This window comes from Solanum stenotomum, chromosome 4 (assembly GCF_019186545.1).
Source record: "Solanum stenotomum isolate F172 chromosome 4, ASM1918654v1, whole genome shotgun sequence".
In the NCBI taxonomy this organism is placed as follows: Eukaryota; Viridiplantae; Streptophyta; class Magnoliopsida; order Solanales; family Solanaceae; genus Solanum; species Solanum stenotomum.
Genome location: NC_064285.1, coordinates 61,973,473 through 61,988,367, shown reverse-complemented (window position 1 = coordinate 61,988,367; position 14,895 = coordinate 61,973,473). Strand labels below are relative to the sequence as shown.

Genomic DNA, 14,895 nt, shown 5'->3' with positions numbered 1-14,895 from the left:
CTAGCATGATGTTTAAAGTATGTTGATGAGAAGGAGTATAATGTGAATGATAATGTTAGGGATAAAGTGTGGTCTACATGATTGATTATGTTAAGTACTATTGTGCAATGACCTCTACCTATATGACCCCTATATGCATGTGTGATCATATACATGGTAGGAGTACCTATTCAATGTTGAATGTGTCCTTGTCTCCTATGACGAAATGTGGGTGTGTGGTCTAGAATCCCTAAGGGCTTTATATGTGAATTGCTCATGAATTGGGGACATTGTGAATGTGTTGTGACCCCTTTAAGGGAAGAATACTCAATATCAATGTTGTTGCTAATATGTCACTATGAGGACCAATATGTGTACACACACTCTACATGTATAGCTATAAATATGCGTGTTATGGTGTCTATTGAAAGGTTAACTCTGATATGCACCCTTACATCTTATTATGCATGTAAAGTGTATGATTAGCAAGGTATGAATATGTGTTGTATAAAGGTGTTTATATGAAAGGCTTTCTCACATATGTACACACATATGAATGAATGAATGAATAATGTTTATGATAATCTAGTGAAAGTGAGTCTCTTGAAAGGTGTCCTCAATTGTACTTTAAACTAGACTATGTTATGAATATGGTATGATTATGTGAAAGGTCATTCTCACATAATGTAAGTTCTATGATGAAAAATCATTCTCATCTTAGAAACCTTTGAGCTATATGATATGAGGGATTAAGTCCCTAAAGCCTATTTTATGAACTAAAGTTAAGTAAAGGCTTAAAGATGTTTAAAAAGAGAGTTAGAGCTTAGCACCGAGTGAACATGAAAAATGAGAGTGGGGGCTTCACGTTTAGCAAGTCCAGCTTCCCACAAGAGAATCTTCACGTTTAGCAAGTCCGGGTTCTCAACATAGATGATGTCTCATGAGATGGAAACCTCCACGCTTAGTAAGTCAAGGTTTTCTAGTAGCAATCTCTTTGTTCCATAACTACGTGCCCCCGTAGGTATTAGCTTAGTGGATCCACTAGATAGCTATTATGTATGTAGGTCCTACTTTGGCAAGTAGTACCCTCTTTTTTCGGTGTAGGAGTAGAACACCGAATACCATGTAGCTCACATGGTCTATGTCGGTTATGACAAAGTCTCTCGAAAGTTAAGAAATGAACTAAGATAAGAATATGAACTCTAGTCATGATTTCTTGAAGAGTTACTTAGTGTAGGTAGGACTATGGACCCTACTTATGCATTGCACAAGGGACTCTAAGGGAGGTTATGATTAGGCTCTTTATGTAATGAAGACTATGGTCTATGTATGTTAATATGAAAGCATGTTAAGGTTAACTTTACTTATGTCAAGACATGAAGTATGATTATGCATGTGAATTACACTTATGACTTCTTAATGGGTTTGCTTAGTATATGTGGGGGTATGGGACTCCATGCGTACATTGCACAAGTGAGCTTGTGAAGGGGTTGTGAGGGTGGTTTACCTTTGATATAAACTAAATGGGTTATGGCTAATGATGTAGTAAAGAAATGAGTCCTTATATGATGTTATGAAGTATGTTGGTCTTATGTCTAATGTTAAATGAAGATGTTATGACTTGTTGAATACGATGTGCCTAGTCTATGGTGGCTTCCTAGGAACACTTGGTGTGAGTAGTATTATGGGATGCCACTTACACATTGCACTAGTGTGACTTGGGGGTTGTCTTAGGTGATGGTTCCTATGTGAAGACTATGTCTTATAGTGTGCTTATGACTCTATGAATATATGTGGTTGGATTGATGAAGGCTATATGTAAGTTCACCCTTGGTAACCTTAAGGCGATACATTGCACCAAGTATTCCCTAAGGGTTGCTTGAGGAAAGGAGTTAAGATAAAGAGGAAGGTAATGTATTGTATGCATTGAATGTGCCTAAAATGTTATAAGTGGCTCTATGTGCTATTATGAATGGTTTCCGTGTGTATGATGATGTATGTGGTTTATATTGTGCCTATTGTACTAAATGTTCATGAAGTTTCTCTAAAAAGGCATGATGCATAGTTTCCAACTAAATGTCCTTTTAAAAACATGTTTTGCATGGTTATCATACTTAGTGCATTCTTGTACTAACACCATTCTTCTTCATTTTTTTACACCAAGTGTAGGTGATGGTGACTAAAGGGTCTTTCCTAGAAGTGATGAGCTTGGCTTACTATTCCCAAGTTCGGGTGTGTTCTTAAAGATTCAAGGACCTTTATGTTAAAGAGTTTCCTTAAGTTCTATGTACTAGATAGTAGTTTCTTTTGTATTGTAAGGGTTGTGTCCCCCTTGTGTTGTAGTCATGTTTTAAGATGGCTACCTTGAGATGTAGTACTCCAATTTTGTATTAAAGGTTTTAATGAGGTGACTTTTAAGTCTTGTGTTATATTATGAAAAAGTTTTAAATTTTCCGCTATTTTTCTATGATAAATGCTATGACGAATGCTAAGGGCTTGTATAAGACCTCCGAGAGGTCGAATACACCGATAATGACTAGGGGGTGCTCTCGGGTCGTTACAGAAAGAACTCAGACGGAACAACCGATTGCAAACTGGACGGGGTAGGCGACCCTGGCGCACTGAGTGGCGCGGGGTGCCAGCCCCTAAACATCAGAGCATATTTTGGGGAGCACTGGCTGGCGCGATGCGCTAGGCTTCAACTCAGAAACCCGACAAATTTCCTTACTCGTTTTCTCACCCTAACTAGGCTATTATCGAACGGTTTCTTCCCCAATCACTTGGATTCGATTACTTAACATAAGTACATTCTAATCTACTCAAAACAACCCTAAAAAAACTCACTTTCATCTCAAGAAGTCATCAAAACCCCAACAAACAAGATTTAGAATGAACTTCAAGAACACTTCTCAATAACTCATCAAGAACTCTAATCTTTCAACTTCAAGAATGAAATTTTGCCGAAAATAACATGATTGTCATGTGGATGAACAAACCCAACACTATGGAAGCTTACATACCTCTTAGGGATTAAACCCATGGCGAAAATCTGCAACAAAACGCAAGAACCCTGACGAACGCCTTGATCCTCTCCTCTTTTCTCCTCTTATTTTCTCTTCTCTCGAAACCCTAACTTATTTTTTATGAAGCATAAACTGAATCCAATCAGTTTTGTCCCCAACTTAATTACCAAAAGCGAATTTAATTAATTGGGTAGTGAAAAGACCATAATACCATTCTAAAATCCGGTTTTGACTTTTCTTATCTAGACAACCCAACTTCGAATGGACATATCTCCGTCATACGAACTCGAAACTGAGCAAACTCGGTGGTGTTGGAAATATAATTCAAAGATCTTTCCTACAAGATCTAGTAGCACACCTAACTCATCCTCAGATAGGAGTTATGGTTGTTTGAAGTTGATCCAAAACTTATATTTAGCTTAACTTTGTCAAACTTTCTAAATTTGATTATCTCCAAAAACGATTTCTTTCCAATTCTAAGTCTTTCTAGTTCTTTCAAAAAGCGAGGTATTACAATTTCACATGAAAAATCGAGAGAATCCTAGATTCCTGTTTCCTGAGAAATAAACTAGCAAAAACCAATGTTCCCATTTCAAAACTAATTATAATAATCATTTAATAGGTTGTCACTAATCTATTCACAAAATTTAAGCTCAAACACATTCAGTTGGTCACACATATTTTGAAAAATTCATTGACTTATATACACAAAAAACTTAGAGTTTGATAAATTCTTATTTTGTTACACATAAACTCCAAAAAGAAGAAGTGACATTCACATTTCTAAAACAATAAATATCATTCAATAGGTTGTCACCAATGGACTCAGGTCTCACATAATCCGAAAAATTTATGAATTAATACACATGAAATATTGATATTTTTCTAAATTTTTGTTTCGTGACATACAAAGTGCAAAAAATAAATGATTTTCACCATTTAAAAATAATATGTATCATTTAATAGATTGTCACAAATGTACCCACAAAATTTAAGTTTAAATAAAGCTGATCGCACATATTTATAGACTAATATACACATAAAAATTCAAAATTTTCTTGAATTCAACCTCATAAGATCTTTTTTTTTTTAAGATCAATTTTAGCAAAATAAATAAATAATTAGTAATGTAATTTGTCCATAACAATCAAGGAACATCAGAAAGGTATTTATGTTCCATTTTTTTTATCCAAAAAGAAAGTATTTATTTGTGATCCATTTTTCCATCCAAAAAGAAATAGAATTAGCCTAAGTATAATAATTAAGAACGGATTACCACGTAGCATAATCTTTTTTATTAATTTCTTGTTAGTGTTTTTGCTTTTCCTTTTCATCATATGATGCATCTAATCTTAAAAATATATTTCTTTAAAAAATAGCTTAATTGTGGATCCTACTTTAGTGAAATGATTCTCTGTCTTTTTAATTTCCATGCTTAGACCATAATTTGGCTACTTTTTCCTAGTGGCTTAAGTAACCACCAAATATGTTGGGCAACATATATATTTAATTAGAAAGTGGGAGTATCTTATATAGCACGGAAACAATATTATATACTTGATATTTTCACATTTGTTTTATTAAATCCCCGTTTAATTTAATTTCACCTAGTATTCAATATTCGTTTTGAGGTTCAATGATTTGGATTTATGTCAGAAAATTTTACTTTGGAGGATAAAGTGTTTGTATTAGAGATAACTATCCAGAATTTAAATCACTAATTAAGAATAATGAAGAATTTCCACGTGTTTGACCCATAAAAAAAATTGAGATCGGCAGAGGAAACGTGCTTTATCAAGTCCTCATGTATGTTAGGTGCAACAAGCTAATTTAATACTTTACATTTAGTTTATTCGAATTAGTTCATTACCTATATTTTGCTTATTTTTGGCAGGACATTAGTTCAAATATACAAAACTTACACACTGGTTTTTATATATGTTTGTGTTATAAATATATATATTTACTAGATATTTTGTAAACTAAATCACTGAAAGACATTGAAATATAATTACCCCAGATGTGAATGAAAACTAATGGACAAAATTTACAATATCATATTTACCTAAAAGAATTGAACGGCTTGAAGTATGTAAAAATAACTCGCAAAAGAAATGTTGATGTACTATGTTAATTTGTACAATGTATGTTATTTTTACCTTCTCATTTCAAAGAATAAATCAACATCATGATCATTTATAGTAGCTCTATTTTTTCACATCTACATCACTAATTGACTTGGGGATTATGGAGAACAATATAATCCATAATAATGTTAAAAATATAGCAAAAACCCTACCAAAATAAATAGTCACAAATAGTGTGAAAATAATCAAATGAACACTTGTGCTAGATTTCTTGTTTTCATCATGGCATGATGTTGAAGCACTTGAGGATTCTCTATGGTTGTATGAATATTTTTTTGATGACTTATTTCCCTTGCATAAGGTGCCAATTGAAGTAATTTCATTTTTCTTGCTTGATTGACCATTTAATCCTTTGAAGAACTTGTCTCTTCTATTTCCCCTACTACTTTTCGATTCAAACTGCAAAAATGAAGCAATCATTAGTCATGATTTTAGTTATGACTCGGTAGGTAGACGGTTGAAGATATAATTAAGTAAATAAACGTGTGTTATCTCTAATAATTAATTCAAATGTTGTTGATAACGATTAAGATTAAGATGAGTAGCTCCATGTTCAGATATCTCCCTTTGAGATCACCAACATCAGTCTAAGTAACTTATGTTTTAAATAAAAATATATTCTCATCATGAGATGAGATGATCACACAGTTTAATTTAACAGTAACAATATCCACAAACTAGACACACATAATAGGAAAAAAGACTATTAGATTGTCATGAAGAAAGACTAACCAATTGATCATTTTGCTCACTTCTTTTTGTGATAATACATGAAGTAGGTTGATCCTCAACAATGGGACGAAAACAATGAAAGAACTTGCTCTTCATTGACTTTTTCTTTTTGTTGAGGAAAAAAAAAAGTTTTAGGACACATGAAAATATGTGATTCAATTTATATAGAGCTATAGAACAAAGGTAAAAAAAAAATTGCTTTGTTTGTTTGGTAGGGTTTGGACATTCTTGGCCGGCTGGTCCCTTTCTTCTCTTATTTTAGTATAAAAAAAATATTGGATTTGGAAAGTACTTTAATGAACAAAATTAGTGTTGGCCTAAATAGTTGCAATTTTTAAGTGTATAGTTTAAATCTCACTAATCACGTTGATGGGTGTTGGGGTCCAAACAACAAGGTGATGTGCGAAAGTTGATAAAGCAAATCTTGAAAAATAATAAACTAGACATAAGAAAATTACTATTATTAATAAAAGGGCATAATATAACGAGGTTTGATATATCAGTTGGCTTATATATAATTAAAAAAATTAATATAAAAGAAAGTATAAAAATCCTCCTTAACGTGACTTTTCTAATGATTACATTGTAGGTGCTATTAGGTTGTTGTGGAGTTGTAGGAAGGAAAGATACTCAATTTATAGAAGTTCAAAAGTCTAACAATTGGTTTTTCTTTTAGAAAAACTCTTGGGAGCAATAAAGCTGCTGCTACTTTATTATGATAAAGAATAAATTTAATTAGACAAAACTTGTCTATATTAATTTAATCAGAATGCAAAGCACTTTAAAATGAATATATAACAAATTAAATTAGTGAAGGCTAGGTTGAATGCCCACAACTTTAATAATTAAAATGATAAAAGGGTTTAGGTATTAAAGATCTTAATTTAGAGCTTGCCAGTTGCCACTTAATTAATTCTTTTACCACTTCTAACTTGACATGTTTTAAGTAGAGTAAATTTTAGGTTTAACAAACATGAAAATCATATTTGTATGCTATAGCTATAGTTTGTATAATTGCGCTCCATAACAAAATTTATGTTTGCTATGGAGCATCAAATCTATATAAAAATTGCAGGCAATTTTGATTTGTATAAAATCGCAGGCATCTGATTTATATAAATCGCAACGATTTATATAAATAGGTCGTCTGTGTCTATGAAAATTGTGTTTGTATATGTATATGTTCTTTATGTTTGTATATCTGCATAAAATTTGAATTTGTATACAATTGAATCGAAATAAAATATTTGTATATCAAATCTCTCTCTCTCTCTCGCTTTATACAACACAAATTATACATTGTAATTTGTATAATTTGTGTTTGTATAAAGTGAGAAACAGAGAAAGGCAAAAGAGAACTGGTAGGTGAAGATCTGTATTTGTATAATTATAAATGTATAGGACGAAAATATATGTATTTGTATTTGTATATACAGTTTTCTCTAGCTTTATACAAACACAAACACAATTTATATATTTGTGTTTGTATAAAGTGAGAGAGGCAAGGGAGAGTGGCTAGCGAGATAAGGGAGAGTGGCGAGCGAAATTTTTGGGGAGAGAGACGAATGACAAGTATTTTTAAGTATTGGGTTCCATTATTTCTGATAATCATGATAAGTATTTTTGATACATATTAAACACATTGATACATGCATCTTCGTCATTACATTAAAATTTTGTAGTGTCCAACTGTCCATCATGAATTCTTCATGTTTCACTTTCATAGCTAGCTTGCATGTTTGCTTGTATTCAATGTTTATTGCACAAATTTTGAAAAATACCTCCTACAGTTTCAACACGGCAGGTCAATATATACCATTAATGATTGAACGGAATCGAATTTAAGATTTAATTATTATAGATTCAATTTAGAAATTTTATAACAATTCATTCCGTTTAATGTTGTGATAGATTGTAGGAACATTTATAAAGAGTGAATATACGTATTTAGCGGCTATTAAACTATTATTATTAAAGATTGTTTTTACTATAGTAGAACTACTTCTATGTATGAAACTTTTTGTCCTATAATGAGACCCATGAAGTTGCATCACGTTTTAGAAAGTCAAGAATAAACTAGGTTGTCACTCATGTAAATGGAACAAAACAGGAGCTTAATTGGCATGTTTATTTTACTATATTATTTTTATTTATAACAAGACATTTAAATGTTGAAATTATAGAAGTAATAATAAAAATAAAAATAAGAAATTATTTTTAATTTTTTTTAAAGTTTAACAAGTAAAAATAATCGGAATAAATTTTTATCAATGTTTATAAATTAGAAAAAATTATCTTATTAGACATACATTCATATCATATACATATATGCTAATCCTACCTATAGTTTTAAATAATTATGTATCTTATCACGAATTAAGAATTTTCTACCATATATATTGAGGGACACACCTAGATACATGTATTTTTGCTACCAGATACACTAAAAACAGGGAGAGGCAAGTGAGACGAGAAGGGAGGCGAGCAAAATAGTCATGTTTCTCAACAGATACAAGTGAATCACACTCAATACACACTAAATACATGTATTTGTATGTATATGGTATCCAGATACATAGGAGAGTAGCGAGCGAGATTTGTTATGTATGCTAGATACATGCAAATCCACTTGAATATAGTCTATCTAGAAAAAATTACACATAATTTGACCCCATGTACCTGAATGTATTTGAGTATCTGACATATCAAAATCGATATGGTAAAATTTATAATATTACAAACTAGAATATAGGTGTGTCCTTATATTACCTATATTATAATAGAAATCTTGTTAAAAACTTTAAAACAAAAAAAAATTAAAGTTTTTTTATCACTTCACTCCACCCCCTACCCCCTATCCCAAAAAAATGTAATAAAAAATATTACCACCCAACCCCTACCAGCCCCCCCCACCCCCTACCCTCTACCACCCCCCCTCCACACCCCCATCCAAAAAAAATTAACAAAATTTTAAATTTTTTCATGATTTGTTTGTCCTTCAATTGAAATGTTAGCTATACAATCCGCCATACCATTGCCATCTCTGTATGTGTGTGTGATTATAGTACCGGTTAGAAGTATGATGTCTCTGATTTCCTCTATTTTCTCCACCAGTTCCCAAGGTACTTTCCATTCCATCTGGATGATTTTTTTCAAACTGAGTGAATCAGTTTCGATTATAACATCATGTAAGTTCCTTTCCTTGCAAGTTCTTAAGGCCTCTAGGATTGCTAATGATTCTGCCTCCATGTTTGTAGCAATTTCTATTCCCCTTGATTTTGCAAATATTAAATCCCCACGGCTATCTCTTAGGCAATAACCAATCGAACTCAAACCTGGATTACCTCTGTTGGCCTCATCAATATTGCATTTTATTCTCCTATTGTCAGGAGGTTTCTAGGTAACATTGAGGTAGTGTAACTTTGGTTTATAGTTCCCTAATCTGCTAATTATGTCTGGCCATGACCATTCAATTCTCTTTATCCATGGATACTTGTGCTTTATCAGTTGTCTCACAACTCCTACAATTTGGTTCACCATCTCCTCATATCTGATGTTATTTCCATGTTTGATTGCATTTCTCCTTCTCCATATAGTCTATAAAACAATGGCTGGTATGGCTCTGTAAACTTTCTGTAACTTTGGTGATGTCTTGTGTTTCCACCAAGCTATTATAATCTGTTGTAGTAGCATTCCTTCCATTTTTATTCCTGCACAATCAGCAAAGTGTCTTCATAGCTTATTTGCTATGGGGCCTGTTAGAAATAAACGGGTCATTGTTTCCTCCTTCTTGTTCTGACAACACCAACATCTTGATATTATGTTAATCTTCATTTTTTTCAGATTGTCATCAGTTACAATTCTTTTTTTCCACACCCTCCACATAAAGAAGCTGGATTTAAAGGGGAGCTCCTTTTTCAAGATCAACTCATAGTCCTTTCTCATCTCATGCTTGTTTCGCATTAGATTCCAAGCAGACTTTACAGTAAACCTCCCATGTGTGTTGCCCATCCACCAAGATACATCATTGACATACTGTTGTTTGTCATTTTTATGTTATCCATGATGTGATCAGTCATTTCAATAGATAATTTCACCCATAATAGTTGCCTATTCCACCCTCCCTCTGTAATAAACTCTTTTACTTCAATCTCTTCCTCCACTGCCTCTTCCTCCAAATAGTACAGGGCCCTTAACTTGGTCCATTTATCAAACCAAAAGCTAGAAGATCCTGTCTTTATCTGCCACCATATTTCATGCTCCACCTCTTCTCTAATTAGAACCATTTTCCTCCACACATGTGATGCCCCAAAACCTTCAGCAATGATAGGATGATGTTTCTTACAATATTTATTCCACATATATGTGGTCCATAATGATGATGTGGAAGTCCTGAAGTTCCACCAGAGCTTTGCAAATAGAGCATTTGCTATATCATGTAATGATCTCAGACCCAAACCTCATTTCTCTTTAGGGTTACATATTTTATCCCATGCCACTCAATGCTTGTTTTTTGATCCAGTTGTGTTTGCCCAAAAAAACTTGGCAAATATTCTATGCAGCTGATTTATAACCCCAGCAGGTGGGTTCATGGCTGACAGGATGTACACAGGAACTGATTGTAGCACATGAGCTATTAGTATATACCTCCCTCCAAAAGATAACAATTTATTCTGCCACAAATTGATCCTCTTTATGACCTTTTTAATCAATTCTTCAAAGTGTTTTCTATTTTTCCTTCCATAGAAAATAGGGCCATCTAAGTAGGTGAAAGGAAAGGAGCCTTGATTTATGCATGTGATCCTCCTGATTTTATTACAAATATCAATGTGAACCTTCTCATGCAAGTAAACTAAACTTTTGTTCAGATTAATTAATCATTTGTCCTGAGACTGCCTCATAATTCCTCAACACCTTCATCATCTTCTTCATAGAGGTAGGTTGTCCAAAATAGAAAAGAATGGTATCATCTGCATAAGATAGATGATTAATTTCAGGACTCCATTTTGGCATGCCATACCCTTTAAACTCTGGATCTTTAAATAATTTGTTGAGGCTCCTGGCTGCAGCTATGATGAATAAAGTGGGTGACAAATGATCACCAAGAAACCAAAATTCTCCCCATTCATTCACTGAGTACCAGTTATTGGAGATCACTCTTACCACCATATCTCTGATTCTTTCTGAAAACCCAAATTTCCTTAGTCCTTTTACCAAATACTTCCAGGATACCCTATCATATGCTTTTGCCATGTCTAATTTCACCACCACATTGTGAAATTTATTCGTCCCATTAATATCCCTCACAATCTCCTGAGCCAGTAGGACATTTTCAGTTATACTCCTCCCTTTTATGAATCCTGACTGGTTCCTTGATATAATAACTGGTAGAACTGGAACCAACCTTTCATGGAGCATTCTTGTAATAATTTTGTTGGTGAAGGTGCTAAGACTAATTGGTCTTAAATCCCCAAAATTGTTCATTGTCTCCATTTTGGGAATTAAGATCAGATTTGTGTGTAATGAACCTTGGCATCTCCATTCCACAGTAGAATGCTTTTACCATGTTAATGATGTCCTGTTTCACAATTTCCCAACAACTCTGAAAAAATTGACCAGAGTATCCATCCGGACCACTTGCACTATTTCCATTTAGAGCAAAAATCACATTTTTAACCTCATCTTCTGTTGATAGCCTCTCTATCTCTTCATTCTGCTCATTGGATATTATGTTTGGAATATTCTCCAACATGGTGTAGTCTGTGGGTTCATTTGTTTCTGTAAACTGTTCTCTAAACACATTGACTGCTTCCTCTCCAATATTTTCTGTGGAAGAAATTAAATCCCCCTGCATTGTTTGTATTGCTGAAATATGTAGTTTCCTTCTTCTACCCTATACATAGGCATGAAAGAATTTTGTGTTTCTTTCTCTATTTTGAAACTACCTAATTCTAGCCTTCTGTTTCCAGTATTCCTCCTTTATGTGGATGTACCTTTTTAAGTCAGCTTCTGCCTTTTTTAAACCAATCCTATTTTCTGTGGTTAGATTTATTTCCAGTTGAGCTTTCTTAGCTTTTATCACATCTTCTAATGTGGCTACCTGTTGGAATATATTCCCAAAAGTTGATTTGCTCCATTGCACCAAGACTTCCTTTAATCTCTTGAGCTTCTATTGAACAATAAAAAAGGTGAACCTTAGGCCTCTTTCTTCCAACTTTCCCCTACCACTTTAACAAAATCTTTGTGCTTGACCCAAAAGTTCAAGAATCTGAATGGTTTTCTGATCTGCTCCTGTACATTATTGCACCTCACATGTAAAGAGGCATGTTCAGACCCTTCCCTTATCAAGTGATGAACCTCACTTCCTTGGAAAGTGTTCATGAATTCATTGTTTCCAAAAATTCTATCTAGTCTTTTGAAAATGCAGTCCTCCTCAATTCGTCCATTCCACCAAGTGTAACAACTTCCTGTAAACTTCAATTCATTCAGTGCACATGCATTTATACACTGAATAAAATCAATAGTTTCATTCTATGTAACTGGCAGTCCTCCTAACTTTTCAGATTCATGCATGATAGTGTTGAAATCCCTTCCTACTATCTATGGGCATATTGTATTGTTAGCAATGTCTTCAAGGTCCTCCCACAACTCTAATCTTTCCAAAGCACTACATCTGGCATATACTGCAGTTATCTTTACTACATTCTAATTTCCTTTATGTTTAAACCTAATGGTTAGTTGTTGTACTGAGTCTACTGTATGTTGTTCCTCAATCTTCATCCCGAAAATCCAAATTTTGGCTGAACAATTAGCTCTAGCATGTTGTTTGTCAAGTCTTCTTCTATAACTTTCTATCTCTGTTGGACTTTGAAAAGGCTCTAAGAGAGCTATATATGAGTAATGATTTTTCCTGTTAAGATCAAGTAACCTCTCAAAAGCATTTTGAGAGTTTACTGACCTTATGTTCCAGAAAAGTAATTTGCTAATCATTGATCACTGGAGGATGATGTTCCCTTCCTGGTTCTTGTATTTATTTGCAGAGGCACTGCATTGTTGTATTTCTTTTTGTGCCTACCTTTTAGTTGCCCTATTTGTCTTGGTGACAAATCTCATTTTCTTCCTATTTGCTCTATGGATGCCTCCATGTCATCTTCTTCCTCTTCATCTTGCTTTTTATTCACTTCTATAAGCTGCATCTTGTCTATTCTGGGAGTTTTTCCATCTGGTGTACCTCTCACCTTGTGGTGTTCTTCTTCTTGTACAATTGTGTTATCCTCCTTGTTCTCCATGTTAAATTTCATTTCAGCATTGTCTGTGTATTTTTCCTCCCTATGTTTTTCCCTGATTGCAGAACCTATATGTGTACTTTCTGAATTTGAGATCTCCTTGGGTGATTCCATACTTGAATCACTGTTGTTATGCCCTCTTGAAGGTATATGTTGTTTATCTTTCTGCATTGACTTTGAGCTTGTGCTTGCTATCTCCTTATCATGTCTACTATGAGCATCAACCTTTTGAAGTAGGAAATTATCTTGTTGTTCCTTATGTCCTTGCTAGCCCCTAGCTCATTCTTTTCCTGTAATTCCTCTTCTCCTCCTTCCCCTAATGCATCAGATTTATTTGTTGTTATCAGCTGTTGTTCCTCATTGTTTTCTTTCCTCTTTGGATTCCATACCTACTCTGAAAGAATCCTTCCTCTTCTGTTCTCTGTTCTCTTCCATTGCTCCTTGAAATGATTAACATTATCCCCATTCTCCTTACCTTTCTGTTGCTGCCCCATTTCCTTGTGTCTATTAAAAACATTGATTTTCTGTAATTCGTTGCTTGTATTTTTCTCTGCTTATCTCTTTCCCCCTCTTTTTCCTCATTTGGGTATAGCTCTGGATGTAGAATGAAACATTCTTCCTCATTATGCCCCTGCAACTTACATGTCTTACAATATTTGGGTATATAGTCATACTTTATAGTCACCCATCTTTCAAAAACCTCCCTTGATTTCTTCCTCATTCCCACATTAATACGTTTTGAGAATTCTCCAAGTAGATCCACTTCCACCTTCACTCTTGCACAACTAGGGCGGGTTTTATTCTTGGTTGCCATATCAACTTGTAATGGCTTTCCTACTGCTGCCGCCATTGAGAAAATAGTTTTTGTTCCAAAAAAATTTGGCGGAAGTGCAGGGAATGAGATCCATGCGATTGCAATAGTAGTTTCTTCATCTGGATTAAATCGAGGTTCCCATTTCAAAGTCCTCATAGGGTACAACCAGTAATTATGAGTGATGTAAAATTGAGGCTTTGACAGAAGAGTCACGTAATCCTCCAACAATGAGGCCCTAATCAATAAGTATCTATTGCTAAGTATCCCCATGTTTACTTCTCCTTTGAGTTCACATTATTTTGGTATAAGTCGTCTCAAATCTTGAATATCAGGCCAACCATATGAGAATTTCTCGATCACAGCATATTGAAGTTTCTCATTGATGATCATTTGCTCTACTTCCTCCTCATCCCATACTATCTTTGGTTCTCCATGCAGGTACGTGATAGCCTTAAGAGGCAGCGGTTTGATCTTTTGGACATGTGTGGCTAAGGTGCTTACATAGGTAGGTTTGTTCTGATCAGTGGGCTTAAGAGGCATGCCAACCTCTATCAAAGGAGGCTGGCCGATGGACGTAGTGGCCATGTCGACGGTGAGTTTTTGGCATACCAGCCCCCCCTCCCCCTCCACACCCCATCCAAAAAAAGAAAATTAATAAAATTTTAAATTTTTTCATTAAATTTTTTAAATATTATTTTTAAAAAAAATTACCAACCCCCTACCAGCCCCCCCACACCTCTACCCCCTCCCCCCCCCCTTCCACACCCAATCAAAAAAAAGAATTACAAAATTTTAAATTTTTTCCAATAATATTTTTAAAAAAAAATTACCAGCCCCTACCCCCTACCAACCCCCCATCCCAAAAAAAAAATGTAAAAAAAAGTTTCATTTTTTTATAGATTTTTTTTTTTTTT

At 34.1% G+C, this 14,895-nt stretch overlaps 1 protein-coding gene and 1 long non-coding RNA gene across 2 annotated transcripts in view; one reads left to right on the top strand and one right to left on the bottom strand.

The window, feature by feature from the left end:
- The window catches only part of LOC125863338 (cytochrome b6-f complex iron-sulfur subunit, chloroplastic), a 324,107-nt gene that overhangs the window by 267,391 nt on the left and 41,821 nt on the right, over nucleotides 1–14,895 (top strand). The gene's annotated exons all lie outside the window — the stretch shown is intronic.
- Nucleotides 5,234–6,467, bottom strand: LOC125863357 (uncharacterized). The gene is made up of 2 exons (XR_007446129.1): nucleotides 5,882–6,467; nucleotides 5,234–5,548 (listed from the first exon to the last, which is right to left on the bottom strand). It is a non-coding gene; the product is annotated as an uncharacterized LOC125863357 (long non-coding RNA).